Raw genomic sequence first — 18,908 nt, forward strand, 5'->3', positions numbered from 1 at the left:
CGACATGGGCTGGTCGAATGCTCTCTGGAATGAGCGGCTCACCAGAGCTATGCCACACAGGTATGTGCGTGTGTATGTGAAGATAACAGAGCGTCATTCTACTCCACAGTCAACTCTTTCACGACACCAGAGAGCCGCATTTGTCGATATCATAGTGTCAGCAGTAACCTGTGTAGAGGCACACGTGATCTACTGCAAGCAGACCTTTCCCATTGGTCCCTGACGACTCAGCAGGCGCAACGTGAGCCCACATTCTATCCGTGGCGTAGTCACAGATACGTAAACAGCAGAAGACAGAGCTGTGGTCGCCAACGCCAATGCAAGAGAACAAGTGTGTGTTGCATCTGTTATATCGGTTAATGCTGCTACAATGGCAGGTTATCAAAATTTTAGTGAGTTTGAATGTGATGTTATAGACGGCGCACGAGCGATGGGACGCGGCATCTCCGCGGTAGCGATGAAATGGGGATTTTCCCGCACGATCGTTTTAAGCGTGTACTGTGAATATCATCATTCCGGTTAAATATCAAATTTCCGACATCGCTGCTGCCGGAGAAAGATCCTGAAAGAACGGGACCAATGACGACTGAAGAGAATCGTTCAACGTGACAGAAGTGCAACCCTTCCGCAAATTGCTGCAGATTTCAATGTTGGGTCATCGACAAGTGTTAGCGTGCGAACCATTCAAACAGAACATCATCGACATGGGCTTTCAGAGCTGAAGGTCCACTCGTGAACTCTTGAGGACTGCACGACACAGTGTTACGCCTCACTTGCGCCAGTCAACACCGTCATTGGACTATTGATGACTGGAAAGATGTTTTCTGGTCGGACGATTCTCGTTTCATATTGTACCAAGCGGTTGGATTCCTACGAGTACGGAAACAACCTCATGAATCCGTGGACCCCACATGTCAGAAGGGGCTATTCAAGCTGGTGGAGGCTCTGTAATGGTGTAGGGCGTGTGCAGTTGGAGTGATATGGGACACCTGATACGTCTAGAGACGACTCTGACAGGTGACACGTAAGTAAGCATCCTATTTGATCAATTGCAGCCATTCATTCCATTGCACATTCGGAAGGCCTTGTGCAATTCCAGCAGGACAATGTGTCACCCCACATGTCCAGGATTGCTACGGAGTGGTTCCAGGACCACTCATCTGACTTTAGCCGGCCGGTGTGACCGAGCGGTTCTAGGCGCTTCAGTCTGGAACCGCGCGACCTCTACGGTCGCAGGTTGAAATTTTCCCTCGGGCGTGGATGTGTGCCATGTCCTTATGTTAGTTAAGTTTAAGTAGTTCTATGTTCTAGGGGACTTATGACCTCAGAAGTTAAGTCCCATAGTGCTCAGAACCATTTCATCTGAGTTTAAACACTTCCGCTGACCACCAAACTTCTCAGACATGAATATAATTGAGCATATCTGGGACACCTTGTAACTTGCTGTTCAGAAGAGATCCCCACACCCTCCTCCTCTTAGGGATTTTTGGACAGCCCAGCAGGAGTCATGGTGTCAATTCCCCCGAGCACTACCTTATACATTAGTCGAGTCCATGCCACGGCACTTCTGCGTGCTCGGAAGGCCCTACACTATTAGGCAGGTGTACCAGTTTCTTTGGCTTTTCAGTGTATCTTGACTTGCACCTTTACTACGCGAATACCCAGAGCTTGATCTACAGATGAGGGATAGTTCTACAATCCACCGACGCACCACCAATACACTGTGGCCAAGATGCGCAGCGGTCCGTCGAGACGTCCATCTAGCTTCGCTCAGGCTCACAATGTGAATCCGTTGAAGCGGCTGAAGGAGCATGTACTCGTCAGTGGAGTTGCTAATGTTGTTCAGCAGTGAACTCAGCGCAGTTACTGCCCGCAGACTGAACGTATGCGGTGCAAATACAGGCCTACTGAGCACCATCTGATCGCCGATGTCAGTGTCTAATGAATAACTAACAGTACAACTCCTTAGTATACGCATATTTTACTCTGGTGCACCAGAAATCAGTCCTTGAATAGGTTTCATTGTTTCGATGGTGTATCATGGTGCGTGACTTTATGACGCAATATTATATCCCAGGGAAGTATTACATAAATGTTTAGTAATACCGTCGTAATGTGCTTGAGGTTTTTCACGGAGGGAAGCTGTTGTTATAGGGAGGTTTCCTTGCCAGAAGGCTATACTGATACGCAGGAAGAGCTGCAAATTGTGGACAGTTGTTGCAAGTTCTTCCAGAAAAATAATTATCCACACGCATAGTACTACAGTATATGAAGCAGCACGGCGACCGTGGGTGCAGTGAGTTGTGCGCCGCAGTGCAGCGCCGAAGACGACAGTGGACATTGCTCTGGCGCCAACACTTACCTGAATAATCTGTTTAAATCTCCACTTATAACGAGCTATTTAGTTCCAAGATGTTTTGATGTGATAAACACTATAGAAAGAAAACGGAGCCAAGGAAGTTGGTAGGCGTGTTTCTACCTTTGGAAGACGATATCTGTTCAAAGTTTGTGCCAGTTGCATATGAGCGACCGTAGTAGAGCCACTACGAGGATGCAATTCAGGTTTGCTCTAAATCCAAGCTATAACGGTCGACGGCATTGGTTACCTTTGAGACTGAACGTGATGAGCTGATAACAATGCCTGTAAGCCGACAAAGACGTCATTATCGACGCTTCATTGAGTTTGAACGCAGTTGTGCTGTAGGGTTAGGAGAAGCTGGATGCATCTACAGCAGGAATTTGAGCAGGAGTGGGCATCGCAGTGACACAGCTGGTAATCGGTTACCTAAGGACAGCGCTGAGTCAGACGTCCTCTTTCCTGCAATACACTTGTCTAAAACAACCGCCATTTACTTCAGCTGTGTTAGCTGTGTCAAGCGAGAGCTCGTTAGAGAGCAGGGCGATAAAAGCTGGTTCTGCTGCTGTGCCAGTGATGGCCGGCTGTTGATTAGGAGGACAGATGAGAGCCTTGAAACCAGTTTGCGTGCTAGAAACGCAGGACCTACACATGGATTTAGTCTGATAACTAGAGTTTGAGTGCACATTCATATGACAATAGGGGCACTCTCATCGTTATTCCAAGTATACTGACTGTACAACTGCACGTCAATCTGGTGGTTTGCCCTGCTGTGCTGCCATTCACTAACAGCATTCCAGGCGGTGTTTTCCGACAGGGCAAAGCTCGCCCACATACCGCTGTTGTGACCTAACATGCTCTACGGAGTGTCGATGTGTTGCTTTGGGCTGCACGACCACCAGAGATGTCTCCACTCGAGCACACGTACGACACCATTGGACGACAGCTCCAGCGTCATCAACAAGCAGCGTTACCCGTACCTTTATTGACCGACCAAGTGCAACAGGCATGGCACTACATCCTACAAACTGACATCAGGCATCTGTATAGCACAAAGGAAGGACGTTTGAATGCTTGCATTCAGCATTCTGACGGTTACAGAGGTTACTAATGTAGCAGCACTTCACATTAGCAGTTTCTTATCTCGTGCTTACTTCAACCTGTGATCTCGCAATGTTTGTCACTTAACTATGTTAGCCAGACAAATGTATAAGGAAGCTCGTCACACAATTTTTTTCGTGTTCCGATTTTTTCCATCATTGTACTAATGGCTTATTAAGAAGACAATGTGATTTTCGATCTGAAATTCTTTAATGTTACGTAAAATGAGAATGTCCCAGCGGAAATCACATGACACGATGTTTTCAAATCAACATACTTCATTACTTATGGTTGAAACATTTTAGGGAATACTTCGGTTGTTTAAAGGGATGGGACACAATAGATACATGTATTACTTAACGCCTTAAACAGAAGTATTACTCGTAGATCAGTTTTAAGCTCAGCGCCAAAGTATGGTTAATTTGACATGCTTGTTGCACATTCTTCGGTCGTATTAACGTGACTACCTGTCAAAAACGAAAATAGCCACGTTTCGCAGCACGGACCGCTGCAGGAAGACGGTCAATATGTTTCTGGGAGGTACTGACAGATGTGGAGACTTGTTAACTCCACTGCTGTGGCCAGCAGCTATTGTTCATACTCTTATTTTATTGGTTATGCCGATGCACTTTTTTCATGCAGGTTTTAATTTATGCGTAACAGCAGTATACAGGGTGGTCAATTGATACTAACCGGGCGAAATATCTCACGAAATAAGCATCAAACGAAAAAATTACAATGAACGAAACTCGTCTAGCTTGAAGGGCGAAACCAGATGGCGCTATGGTTGTCTCGCTAGATGGCGCTGCCACAGGTCAAACGGATAACAACGGCGTTTTTTTTTTAATAGGAACCTCCATTTTTAATTAATATTCGTGTAGTACGTAAAGAAATATGAATGTTTTAGTTGGACCACTTTTTTGCTTTGTGATAGAGGGCGCTGTAAGAGTCACAAACCTGTAAGTACGTGGTATCACGTAACATTCCGCCAGTGTGGACGGTATTTGCTTCGTGATACATTACCCGTGTTAAAATGGATCGTTTGCCAATTGCGGAAAATGTCGAGATCGTGTTGATGTATGGCTATTGTGATCAAAATGCCCAACGGGCGTGTGCTATGTATGCTGCTCGGTATCCTGGACGACATCATTCAAGTGTCTGGACCGTTCGCCGGATAGTTACGCTATTTAAGGAAACAGGAAGTGTTCAGCCACATGTGAAACGTCGATCACGACTTGTAACAAATGATAATGCACAGATAGGTGTTTTAGCTGCTGTCGCGGCTAATCCGCACATTAGTAGCAGACAAATTGCACGAGAATCGGGAATCTCTAAAACATCGGTGTTGAGAATGCTACATCAACATATAATGCACCGGCACCGTATTTCTATGCACCAGGAATTGCATGGCGACGACTTTGAACGTCGTGTACAGTTCTGCCACTGGACACAAGAGAAATTACGGTACGACGACAGATTTTCTGCACGCGTTCTATATAGCGACAAAGCGTCATCCACCAACAGCGGTATCGTAAACCGGGATAATATGTACTATTGGACAACGTAAAATCCACGATGCTGCGACAAGTGGAACATCAGAGACCTTGGCGGGTTAATGAATGGTGTGGCATTATGGGAGGAAGGAAAATTGGCTCCCATTTATCGATGGCAATCTAAATGGTGCAATGTATGCTGATTTCCTACGTAATGTTCTACTAATGTAACTGCAAGATGTTTCACTGAATGACAGAATCGTGACATGCTTCCAACATGATGGATGTCCGGCACATAGCTCGCGTGCGGTTGAAGCGGTATTGAATAGCATGTTTCATGACAGACGGATTGGCCGTCGAAGCACCATACCATGGCCCGCACGTTCACCGGATATGACGTTCCCGGATTTCTTTCTGTGGGGAAGGTTGAAGGATATTTGCTATCGTGATCCACCGACAACGCCTGACAACATGCGTCAGCGCATTGTCAATACATGTGCGAACATTAAGGAAGGCGAACTACTCGCTGTTGAGAGGAATGTCGTTACACGTATTGCCAAATGCATTGAGGTTGACGGACATCAGTTTGAGCATTTATTGCATTAATGTGGTATTTACAGGAAAATCAGGCTGTAACAGTATCCGTTCTCAGAAATGATAAGTTCACAAAGGTACATGTGTCACATTGGAACAACCGAAATAAAATGTTAAAACGTACCTACGTTCTCTATTTTAATTTAAAAAACCAATCAGTTACCAACTGTTCTTCTAAAATTGTGAGCCATATGTTTGTGACTTTTACAGCGCCATCTATCAAAAGCGAAAAAATTGGTCCAACTAAAACATTCATATTTCTTTACGTCCCAAATGAATATGTAATAAAAATGGGGGTTCCTATTTTTAAAAAAAACGCAGTTGATATCCTTTTGACCTATGGGAGCGCCATCTAGCGGGCCAACCATAGCGCCATCTGGTTTCCACTCTTCAAGATAGACAAGTTTCGTTCTTTGTAATTTTTTCGTTTGACGCTTATTTCGTGAGATATTTGGCCCGGTCACGATCAATGGACCACCCTATATAGTACGGCCAAAGCATAGGGGTGTACGATCTGCATGAAGAAACCAACGAGCTAACGCAATTAAGGGGCTGCACACAAGTTTCGAACCGCTCCCAGCCTCGAGGTGGTGCACACCCTGTAACGAGCGGAAACTGACTAGCACCAGAAAACAAATTCTTGACAGCTCAAAGAATTAGCCTCTCTGAGAGTCAGAAGAGTCTCCGGATATGTAACAGTGAACATAATCGAGGTACTACCAATTTCCCTTACACAACAATAAGACAATATCAATTACAATACTACACGGAATGGTAAGAACCGCTACCACCAACAACACAGTAACTTACATACAAACCGCGTATTTTCCGTACAGTACTGTTGAACATTAATTCCGTAAATTCACTCGTTTATTTTAAGCTGATATTCAAAAACTTTATGTATAACACAGAATGGTAGCCACTTTGAATATATCACCTGGTGGTCACAAATAGGTGGCTGTCAATGGACGGAATGGCCCATATCTCAAAAGTGCTTTTTTGTGAACTTCACTTGCTTTTTAGTTTTGAGGAACACCATCTTCAGTGAGAATATCAGAGACTTTTTGTGTGTACAGCCCATACACTCCGCAAGATGCCTTACGGTTAATGGCACAAGGTGCTTCCAGTATAGTTATTTGTCCACTATCCTGCTCCATTCGTAAACGGTTCATGGAAAGAATGGCTTAGTTAGAGTTAAAGTTTCCCAGAAGGTTTCGTCTGAGAAATAACATGACATTTATGTAAGCGTAAGCAACATATTACTTTTGAAGGTATGCTCACGGAATTGTAACAGTAAACCATTCTGTGACGGCTTTCTTGTTGCGTCTGTCGCTGGAGTTTATCGAGGACTTCCGTGCTTGTTGAGCTTGTCAAATGAACACTTGATGAAAGATGCCGTTCTTCTTTATATCTCTATTTCCTCAATTCATTCTACTTCTAAAGGCCCACAGACCGACGAACAATGGTCAGTAATCGGTCAAATGAGGTTTCTGTGAACACCGCTCTTATGTATTGTCTCCCTTTGGATTACTCCAATGAATCTGTGTGACATGAGATTTACCACCAATTACGTTTGTGTAATAGTTCCACTTTACGTCGATCCAGACGCATAACCGGTGCCGTCTCAGTAATGTCCAGTATTAGAGACAATAATTAGGATAATATTGCAGACTGACATAACTGAAGAGCAGACGCTGCTGCAATGCATTACATACGGGCAGTAAGAAAGACGGGAAAGTTCGGACCATTATTTATAGATTCGCAATCGAGATCTTAGCGTGATTGCCATGAAAATTATGTGAATTACCGCAGCGGTCTACATGAATAATGTACCTCACTGGTCCGGGTTCGACAAGCAATTACTGCATGATGGATGAGTCCCTACCGATAAAGCGAATTAAAGAAGTGTCGATAGTGTTGTTACGTTTTCTGAGTTCATGCATCCGCAATGGACGATGCCGTTATAATTTATGCGTACAGTACCGGTCAAAAGTTTTCTGTCGCTTACCACAACCACGGATATGTGGTTAAAAAAGGGATTTCTCTTCGAATATTCTACCATATCCCCGTTCTGCTAACAAAAAAGGATAACGATGTAAAGACTAAGTGCCTGTGTTGTGTACATGAGTGGTTGTTCGTATAGAGGGGCGCTGACGAATAAGCTTAACAGTGATCTGCCTTTACGTAAGACGGTTCAATTCGAATAGGCCTCACGCCTTCAGCTGTCTGCGTATCAATCTGATTGCATTAGTTTACTGTACACCGTGTGTATCTAGAAATGTGTTTGTATACCTGATCATGTTAACACCATATTATTTCCTAATGGGACCGAAGAAGGAGACTTGCAACTGTAAAACGTGCTGCAACTGCAGCTCTGCATCAGGAAAGCTATTCCAGTAATACAGTAGCAACAAAAGTTGGCGTAGGCCATTCTAGAGCGGTGTGTACATTGCAGTGGTTCAAACAAAATGGATCCAATGCAAGAGTTTCGTGATCCGGAGGACCCCGAGTAACGTTATACAGGGAAGATCAGTTCGTATGTGAACGTCAGAAGACCAACACTGCACCTGATATTCGCGATGAAGTAAATAGTATGCGAGCAGCTACAATCTCTATCTCAACAGTGCAACGCTATCTGCGTGAACAAGATTGAAAGGGGTGCACAGCGGCCAAAATGCCTATGGTGTGTTTCTTATGCAGCAGGACAATGATCTCAAACATGCTTCAAAATTGTGCAAAGAGATATCAATAGAAAAGAGGAATATAGGGAACTGAAGAAAATGATTCGGCATCGTCATTAACTTGACTTAAATCCCATGGGTTGAATTTGACAGGGAGGTCATGAAATTGAGGTCATATAATGTTGAAGATCTGTGGAATAATTTACAAACGTGTTGGACTGCAATATCGGCAATAACTGCACAAAATCTTATCTCCGGAATGGCGCGAGTTTGAGTAGCAGTTCTGAGGGCAAAGAGTAGATACTCTGGAGAGGCTAAAATCTAACCCATATTGCACTGTACTCAAAGATAGAGAAAATATTTATTTCGTTGGTCTGTTTAGTTTGTACAACGCGACTGTACATTGAAATAAAGAATAAAATTTTTATCATGAGTGATCGCAAACTTTTTATCGGTCTGTTTCATGATCAGTCCACATAAACGCTTCGTTTGGTTCAATAATAGCATTTGAAAGATACAGTATATAGTGAGGTCGTGTTAAACACCAAACAGACAAATATGGCAGATAGAAGATTGTTGATGCACTTTACTTTCTCTTAATTTTAAAACTGTGTAAACTATGGTTTGTGTGCCTTTATGGGGTGAATGTACGAATATTACCAACGAACAACATAGCCAGTTGAACTATAACATGTCAGAGCCCGATACCGCAAATTATGACGTTTCTATATTTAATATATCTTGCCAAAAAACCCTGGATTGGGTTGGTCTGCTATTCCTTAGTACTCGTTTATCTGTATTGTTCTCCTAACAATACAAGTGGCGTATTCAAGTAAACGCTATCTGATAAAATGAGTCGACATAACTGTCTCTAATGTACAACATTATTTTTAATTAAGTTTACTAATGTGATCAGAACACGTAACTGGGTATTAAAGAAGCTGTGTAATTTTGTTATGCAGTACAGCGAAGTACAGCGAGTACAGCGAGTGACCTCACTAAACGTGACCTGCGATTCCAACAAACAGAAATAACAAAATAAAAATATTGCAAAAAATTACTAATTGAAATAAAAGAAAAATAAATCAACAAAAGGTTTCTGTAAAAACGCCCTGTGAATTTACCTGCGCAATCCGACCAACAAAAATTCCAACCACAGGATAATGCACAGACAAATGTTAACACTGCAATGTGAAAATAAAACTGTCTGCATAAGAAATTAAATGTAAATTGAACATTGCTTAAACTGACCTGATAATGAATTTTGAAAAGCTACACCTGACTCTGAATGATCTTATTATGTGTGCTGTTCAGACTGTACTGTATGTAACTGGCCGTAACAAAATTCTGTGGCTTACCAGACTGCAACAGAAACTCGGTACTGCTCAAAGTTATGAACATAAAATATGCAGAAAAGTAGCTAGCAAGCTAAATAAGACAGAAAAAGCCCTACGCAGCACAGTGGAAGGATATGCAACTATCCTAAGCAGATCATTCCCCACCTTTTAAGAAAGTGCAGTCCGCTCTATGCAATGCGGCGATACACATAACGAGAGAAATAAATTTGTTTCATGAGGAGACGGTGCTGCAATTCGATCTTGCTAAATGACTGGAAGCAATGTAGCCTTTAGAAGCTGTATTGTGAAAAGAACGAAAATTTTTCTGCCATGGAATTAGTTACTGAAAATGATGGAGTGGTAAAAGTATGTTCAGAGTGCAATCTATGTGAACTGTTAACTTTGATTACTCTCGTTTGAACATTGCATCTAACTCAAACCAATAAAGGAATATTGCCTTAAACTTTCCGTCATTGAAGTGAGTCCAAACAAGCAACGGAGTAACGACATTACTTTACAATCTTCTCTTGTCCATTAATCTTAACGAAATTATATTTCACAATTCTCTACAATTTTCCCTTGGTGCTGTACAAGCTATTTCGAGGCCGCTCAGCAGCGTGGACAACACCCAACTCCTTGGCCAGCTTCTCTTAGAATGCTTATTGCAACGACAGCACTTTAGACAACAGAATATCACATTGCTTGTAGTCAGAACCCTGGTGGCGCATATCGAAAACCTTTGTTTGAAAAATATCCAGTATACATATATATATGACATACAGCGAATGAAAATAGAGCTTACATCACTTTTGTCGCATTCTAAAAATAAACTAGAAACCTTACAAAATGCGCAAATTGTAAGAGGGATATCTAAACAAGTAAAAAGTTTCCGTCATCCATCCTTTGTTTGAAAAATATCCAGTATACGTGTTTACATACATTAAATGAATAAAGAGCTTACATCACTTTCCTTGCATTCCAAAAATAAACTAGAAACCTTACAAAATGCGCACCGTGTAAGAGGGGTATCTAAACAAGAAAAGTTTCCAGTCTGTCGTAGATAGTTTAATTACGTTTTTAGCACTGAAACGTTATGGATAATCCTCTGTCTTGTCTCGAAGTAGTAGCGCCGATCAAATACAAATGACGCTTTTTAAATGCAGATTTCGTGAATAATTCAAATGTAATAATTGTATCATTACGCAGGGCTTGCTTATTCCACAAAGAGAGAACGACTACATCTTGAGTGAAGGCACTTCTCTTTGTGCCACAGAATGGATATTTCTCTCTGATACATATTTTTTCTGAGGAAGAATTTGCTGCAAAAAAATAACAATAAAAATAAATAATTAACATAAGATAAAAATAAAAAAGTTGAGGGAGCCGCTTATGGAAACATCCTTAACTACTGCAGCTATAAGTCCTGATTACCATCTAAAGTATCATGAAATAGTTTTTACATGTCTTAAAAGTGTGTCTTCCTAGATTTTTCACTAATACTCTTGAAAACCTGTACATAATTAACGACCAAGGGGAAAGATTATGGAAGCAAACCAAAGTCTTGTTAAAAGGTGATGAAGGAACAAGTGACACTTTGTTTAACATCTGTTATCAGATTAGCGTAATTTGGCAGCGGTCAGTGAAATGGAGCATCAATATGCAGAAGAGTTATTCGATTCTGCTCGAGGATGATATTCTACTATAGATTCCGTAAACAACACAAATACTTCAAGGTTTTAGAAAGGTGCCTGGTATCATATATAGCGTAATATGCAGCGGCCAGTGAAGTGTACCATTAATATGTTGAAGAGTTATTCGATTCTGTCGAAGGTAGATATTCAACAATAGATTCCATAAACAACACAAATACTTGAAGGTTTACAAAGATGCCTGTTATCAGATATAGCGTAATTCCACAACAGTCAGCGAAATAGACCATCAATATAATGAAGACTAATTCTATTCTGCCCTAGGATGATATTCAACATTAGATTCCATAAGCAACACAAGTACTATAAGGTTTTACAAAGATGCTAAAAAAAGCATCACGAAAGAATAGTATTCTCACCTTTTACGTGACGTTATCTTCGAGCATAGTGATAACGTGGTATTAGCCCGGGGGCTCGTTTCAGAGGTACTAGGATTAAATTTGTTCTGATTTAGACGTTTAATGCTTTCGGCTAACCATTACAGACCCATACCTCTCAGGATAGTACCCGAATTCCGCATTCACTGATCTGGAATTATGTCTATGACGTCGAAATGCCTTGGAAGCTAAGCTGAGACTTCTTTTTATGATGATCACCGATAATATCCTTCGGTCCATCGAATTGGTTAACTTGAGAGCCCTGCTGGAGCGACATGTTGTTAAAAAGAGTTTTCTTCAAACTAAATGAGAAAATGGTGTAAAATGTGTGTTTAAAATGAATACCTGCTATCTGAAGTAAGAGACGTAAGGTACTACTGTGGATTGAACCCTCATGCAACCTACTAAAAGAATGGCCTCCGTTTTCATTATTTAAAAAAAATTTAATCACAGAGCAAATGCCATTTTGTGTGGTATCTCTCTCTCTCTCTGTCTCCCTCCCTACGGACGCACTGAAAAGTACAGCGCCACACGCAGTTGCCTAAAATTGCAGTGTCCGTCATTAACCCTAGGGACGATGCACCACACAGTCACACAGTTGTATTCTAGCGACAGAATCCAGAGAGCAGAAAAACAAGTACGCGTTCATTTTGAACAGTATTCTTTCTGGGCTATATGCCACTTACCGTTGACTATAAATTCTGTCATTTCTTTAGACGACAAACTACGGGATGAGTATATTTTAAGGAATGCATCTTAATTTTACTTTATTGACTTTCAGAGATTTATAAATGAATGTTACATTTGCTGTACTGAATTTTACACATTTATAAATTTGTAAAATTCCACCTAGCAAAGTTAACATGCATTACTTAAAGTAAATTCTGTGTATGGTGTTATTTGCAAGATTTTCGACTTTAGACATGATTACATTTGTAATACTAATCACTCAGTCACATTTTTATAACGTCATTTTATTACATGGATTAAAATTCTTATTTATTTTAGCCACAGCGAAGAGATAATTACTCGATCATGATCTGTTTTTGCCAGAAGAAGGCGTGCACCACTCAGTAAAAGTAAAGCATAGGAAGTGAAAAAACGTACAATAAGCACCAAGGTTTCACATTGTAAATTTGATATACAGGGTGAGCGCAAAAGAACTTTACACATTCAAAAATTGATACATTCGAAACGGTAGAACTTCCTCGCTTCAAACCTAGACAAGTTGTATCTCTGGAAGTTTTCTTTGCGGAAGTGCACAATTTTTCTTTCCCCGTTGCCACCGCCAGGGAGCGTTAGCGAAGAAAATGAAAAAGCTGATGTGTCCTTTAGCTAGCAAAAACTCAGTATCCCTGTATCTCCGTGAAAATTTTCGTACTTCCTTGTTTCGTTGATAAACTGAAATATTTCCTGTTACCAAAGTTTTTTTGGCGTTGCCGTTGCTCTCCTAATGTGTTCGTATTTCCAGTATCAGTGAGCCCTCTTCTCATCTCTAAATTTGTGCGATTTTAGGGTGCAGAGATATCGTGAGGCCAAGACATGTGATAGATGTATACTGAAAAATGAATTATATCTCGAATGTTAAATGTCAGTATTTGAAAACGCATAATCTATAACAAGTGGTACACCCTACGTACACGCTACGAGTTTTGTTCTAAATTAAAGATCAACTAGGATGATCAAAAGTCAAAATGGAGATAAATGGAAATAATTTTTTAAAAATGTTTTTTACTTAACCCTAGCATTACAAGTGGGAATGTTTCGTAGGCCCATTTACAACATTTATATGTGTTACACACGTCCTTTAATTTAGGGACTTGAAATTAAAGCTGTTTATTACTGCATTTACAGTTGAGTGATTATAAAATTTGTTAAATAAAATTAATTTAAATTCATTTGATTTTATTCTCCATAGTTCTTCCTCCCCCCTGCCGTCGGTAGTACCAAGGAGAGATTTCATGTGGATGAAACTTCGGTTTTATGTATTTAAAAGGAAACTAACTTCTGCATTGTTGTCATAAACATATATTTATTAAGTCGACCGTTTTTATTTTAAATTGTTTCTGCTGCTGTTGAAGAAGTAACAAGAACCACGTTTACATTATAGTTCTATCGAAAGAGCGCCTGGAGAAGTCTTCAATGAATCAGATTCATATGAAAGTGAAGTGGATGATGATGTGAAAGAAATTGTAACTGATGCACCGTCTGAAAATGAAGATGATATTCAGCCCAACATATGCCGATATGAAATGAAATAAATTAATTACCAAACGCGGACGCTAGTATATTAGGAAGTCGTCTCACAATATCGGCGTTCTGTACAAAATATGGTGCGGGAAAGAACGGTGCTAAGATAAGGAAAAACTGAGTCTCTGAAACAGGCTATGGAGCTCGTTTTACGCCTCATGCTATGAATCTAATACAACTACACTCAAATGAAGAGGCTTCTCAAGTAGGTATTAAGTTCACTGACTAAGATGAGTTATTTTGTTATGTAGGGCTCTTACTAATCATGGGTTCAAATTATGACAATTGTCCAAAATTTATTCTCAATGCTTCAGTGCCGAATAGTGTACTTTGGATCAATTTTTTCCGGCCCGATTTTTCGAATCGACTAAAGTATTGAGTTTTGATGATAAGAATGCAAGAGAATTTCGTCGCCAGATTGACAAGTTTCCTCAAATGGGGGAAATTTTTGAAAGCTGGAACTCATTACCAAAGTATTCCATTCCTGGTCCACACACCACAGTATATGAGATGTTGTCTTTGTTGTGTGGTCGGTCGCTGCCAATTCAAGATTTTTCTAAAGCGGAAGCCTGGAAAATATGGCAATCTACACTCCTGGAAATTGAAAAAAGAACACCGTGAATTCATTGTCCCAGGAAGGGGAAACTTTATTGACACATTCCTGGGGTCAGATACATCACATGATCACACTGACAGAACCACAGGCACATAGCCACAGGCAACAGAGCATGCACAATGTCGGCACTAGTACAGTGTATATCCACCTTTCGCAGCAATGCGGGCTGCTATTCTCCCATGGAGACGATCGTAGAGATGCTGGATATAGTCCTGTGGAACGGCTTGCCATGCCATTTCCACCTGGCGCCTCAGTTGGACCAGCGTTCGTGCTGGACGTGCAGACCGCGTGAGACGACGCTTCATCCAGTCCCAAACATTCTCAATGGGGGACAGATCCGGAGATCTTGCTGGCCAGGGTAGTTGACTTACACCTTGTAGAGCACGTTGGGTGGCACGGGATACATGAGGACGTGCATTGTCCTGTTGGAACAGCAAGTGTCCTTGCCGGTCTAGGAATGGTAGAACGATGCGTTCGATGAAGGTTTGGATGTATCGTGCACTATGCAGTCCTGATTGTGGCGCTCACCTGCACGGCGCCAAACACGCATACGACCATCATTGGCACCAAGGCAGAAGGGACTCTCATCGCTGAAGACGACACGTCTCCATTCGTCCCTCCATTCACGCTTGTCGCGAAACCACTGGAGGCGGGCTGCACGGTGTTGGGGCGTGAGCGGAAGACGGCCTAACGATGTGCGGGACCGTAGCCCAGCTTCATGGAGGCGGTTGCGAATGGTCCTCGCCGATACCCCAGGAGCATCAGTGTCCCTAATTTGCTGGGAAGTGGCGGTGCGGTCCCCTACGGCACTGCGTAGGATCCTACGGACTTGGCGTGCATCCTTGCGTCGCTGCGGTCCGGTCCCAGGTCGACGGGCACGTGCACCTTCCGCCGACCACTGGCGACAACATCGAAGTACTGTGGAGACCTCACGCCCCACTTGTTGATCAATTCGGCGGTACGTCCACCCGGCCTCCCGCATGCCCACTATACGCCCTCGCTCAAAGTCCGTCAGCTGCACATACGGTTCACGTCCACGGTGTCGCGGCATGCTACCAGTGTTAAAGACTGCGATGGAGCTCCGTATGCCACGGCAAACTGGCTGACACTGACGGCGGCGGTGCACAAATGCTGCGCAGCTAGCGCCATTCGACGGCCAACACCGCGGTTCCTGGTGTGTCCGCTGTGCCGTGCGTGTGATCATTGCTTGTACAGCCCTCTCGCAGTGTCCGGAGCAAGTATGGTGGGTCTGACACACCGGTGTCAATGTGTTCTTTTTTCCATTTCCAGGAGTGTAATTACAGTACTATCTGATTCTGAGACTAGATGTGTGATCAGTGTGGACGTCTTTATAGGAAAGTCTGCAAATGCACAACACTCAAATGGACCAATGGATAACGTAAAGAGACCTATAAAATCTATTGAGAAACCTGGCCGCGATTTTACCATGTATCAGTTCTACACTTCAATGGAGCTTTCAACTCTATGGAATGATTTTCACCTCACAGTTGTAGGTGCCCTGCGGTCGAATAGACAGCACATACCTGAAGAGCTGAAGACGACAACTGGCAGCAGTGTAGGTTCATCCTTCTTCGCACATACTGACCCTCAGTCACAGAGGCCACCAGTTTCTCTCGCATAAATTCCAGTCCGTGGGAAATCAAAGCTACTGCTGTTGATACTTCCGACTTAACACTCAGAAGGGATGACTGGCGAAGACTAAAAAAAGACTAACATAAATCTTTTTTGTAAATCTACAAAGGGAGGCGAGGACACCATAGACCAGATTACAAGACATTACACAGAGAAGAGAGGAACAAGAAGATCGCCTATGACCCTCTTCTACACACTCATTGATATAGCAGCAATAAATGCATATGCAGTCTTCGTCGCAGTCTTTTCCGGAGTGGCATCGATCCCAGAATGATCTTTTTGTTAAATACCCTATAATCGATCACCGGTTGGTAATCCTTGCCTTGCGCTTTGGGCACCTGAAAGCTCGGAGAAGAGCAAGGTGATGATGGGTTGATGACCCATCCCGAAGCAGGCCATAAACCTCCTTACACAGTATTCTCGTCTTCGGGGGGCACAATCGATATGGTGCTTGACGTACAGGAATATGAACGAAATCAATTGCGTGTGTTATAAGTTATAATTTGAGCGTCAAGTGTTCTAATATTTAAGAAATTCATTCAGTAAAAGCTCTAAAAGAGGGAAACCAAATTTAATACAGTTTTCAACACCAATTGATTAAATTGAATACATTTACATGCCCTGAGCAATAGCGAGAAAGGCCAAATAACACCCTCCAATATTATCGGGTATTGAGGCTTGGACGCAAGGTCCGAGACGGATGCAGTCACGCAACAAAAGCCAAACAAGACCTTACCTCACACTCAGACAAGGCAATGGCGAGCAACTAACCAATTTCTCCATGTTAACGGCCTCAATGAACACCATGAGAACCTGGGCAGGCTACGCATCTAAAACATAGCTAAAACCACTACATATTAAAATCTGAACATAGAGTATATGAATAACAAGGATGAAGCACAAACGGGCAAAAACTTGTGCGATAGTAGCACAAGGGCCATGAGGAGAGCATATTAAACAACAGTAACGTGCACTGAAATCTTTTAGCTCAGTACAATTACCACAAAGACACTATGAGGTTACTATGAAAGGCAATGATCATGACTTTGAGAGGAATTTTTACAAGTTATTTGGTTATAATGACAAAGACCTCAATAGGAGAACAATGCAAACGGAAAACCTTAAGTCTCTATTGAAAAAAAAATACACTCACAGTAACATTATCAAACGGCGGAGAGCAATACGATGCAAGAAAAAGGCAGGCGGCCCGTCCCGAAACAACTTGCGTCATCAGCAGCCATGTGATTGAGCGTCCCTAAAAATGCACTAGGAAACTGTTGAGGCACACAGCGTCAAAGTTAATGAAGCATAGAGGACCAGGAATGCGGTGGGCTTATCCAGCTAGCGTGTTAGATGAATGTACCAGAAAAATACTTTCCCAAACACCAAGATTTCTAGGCTCCCCACAGGTGACACACGTACAAGGCAACACCTCGACCCAAATGTCTCTTTTTCTCACCCCTTCCATACCGGTCTTGCACTCGATTCAGAAATCACTGCCGCAACAGCGCAGAATTACGCCACCTCGCGGCACCGCCAAACAATGAAACGCCTGTTGCTACTGAAACATATGTCGATACGATCCACCATGGCTCAGTAATGGTCGTCAAATTTGTAGTAACAAAATTAGGTTACTAGAGGCTTTTGTCAGATACCATATAGAAACAAGAAGCTTATCATGGCAAAAATGTCAAAGACACTGCATGTTTGTAAATCACCTGGCTGCTTTTTGTCTATGGAAGAATTTGGAACTAATCTCAAAAAAAAAAAGAAAAGAAAAACGAGCATGGGGGGGGGGGGGAGGAGGGGAAATAGGAGCTAACTTCTGACTCCGGTAGATAGATGGAGGTACGGTATGTGCTGTGGAAGCAGGCTTAATGTACAACACCAAAATATTACTAGGTATTTAGTGTCATTTTAGGTATGGTCATACTATTCCGTTGTAAGGTTTACTGGCTCCAGAAGAAGTGTGAATACGAGAATTAAGACTAGTCACATGGATAGTGCCTAGATTTCGCTGTTCTACTGCATCTACATCTACACCCGTATTCAATTACCATCGCAAAGTGCATGGCAGGGGGTATGTCCCTTTGCGTCTGTTAACAAGCTTTCTTCCCGTTCCATTCACGTATAGCGCGCGGAATTATTATTGTTTGACGCCTCTAATTCTAATCCTATCATCACGATCCATATATGAGCAATACATACAGAGTTGTTAAATGTTCCTAGAGTCATCATTTAAAGCCGGTTGTTCAAACATTGTTGGTAGACGTTTTTGGAATGTTTACGTCTGTCTTACAGCCTGTCAGTTCACTTTCCTCAGCATCCTGTAACACTCTTCCACGAGTCAAAAAAACCTGTGACCATTCTTGCCGCCATTCCCTGTTCAATATCCGTTATTAGTCCTATTTGGTACGGGTCAAAAACACTTGAGAAATATTCTAGAATGGGTCGCACGAGTGATTTGTAAGAAATTCCCTTTGCAGATTGATTGCCCTTCCTCAGTACTCATCCAATAAACCGAAGTCTACCACCTGCTTTACGTACAACTGAGCCTACATGATCATTTCACTTCATATCCCTACAAATTGTTACAGCCAGGTATTCGTAGGGGTTGGCCGACATCGTGTGTGACTCATCGATGTTATAGTCGGAGAGTACTATGTTTTTTCGTTTTGTGATGTGCACAATTTATATTTCTGAACATTTGGAGTAAGTTATCAATCTTTGCACCACTTTGA

Source organism: Schistocerca gregaria, chromosome 7, assembly GCF_023897955.1.
Source record: "Schistocerca gregaria isolate iqSchGreg1 chromosome 7, iqSchGreg1.2, whole genome shotgun sequence".
Classification (NCBI taxonomy): Eukaryota; Metazoa; Arthropoda; class Insecta; order Orthoptera; family Acrididae; genus Schistocerca; species Schistocerca gregaria.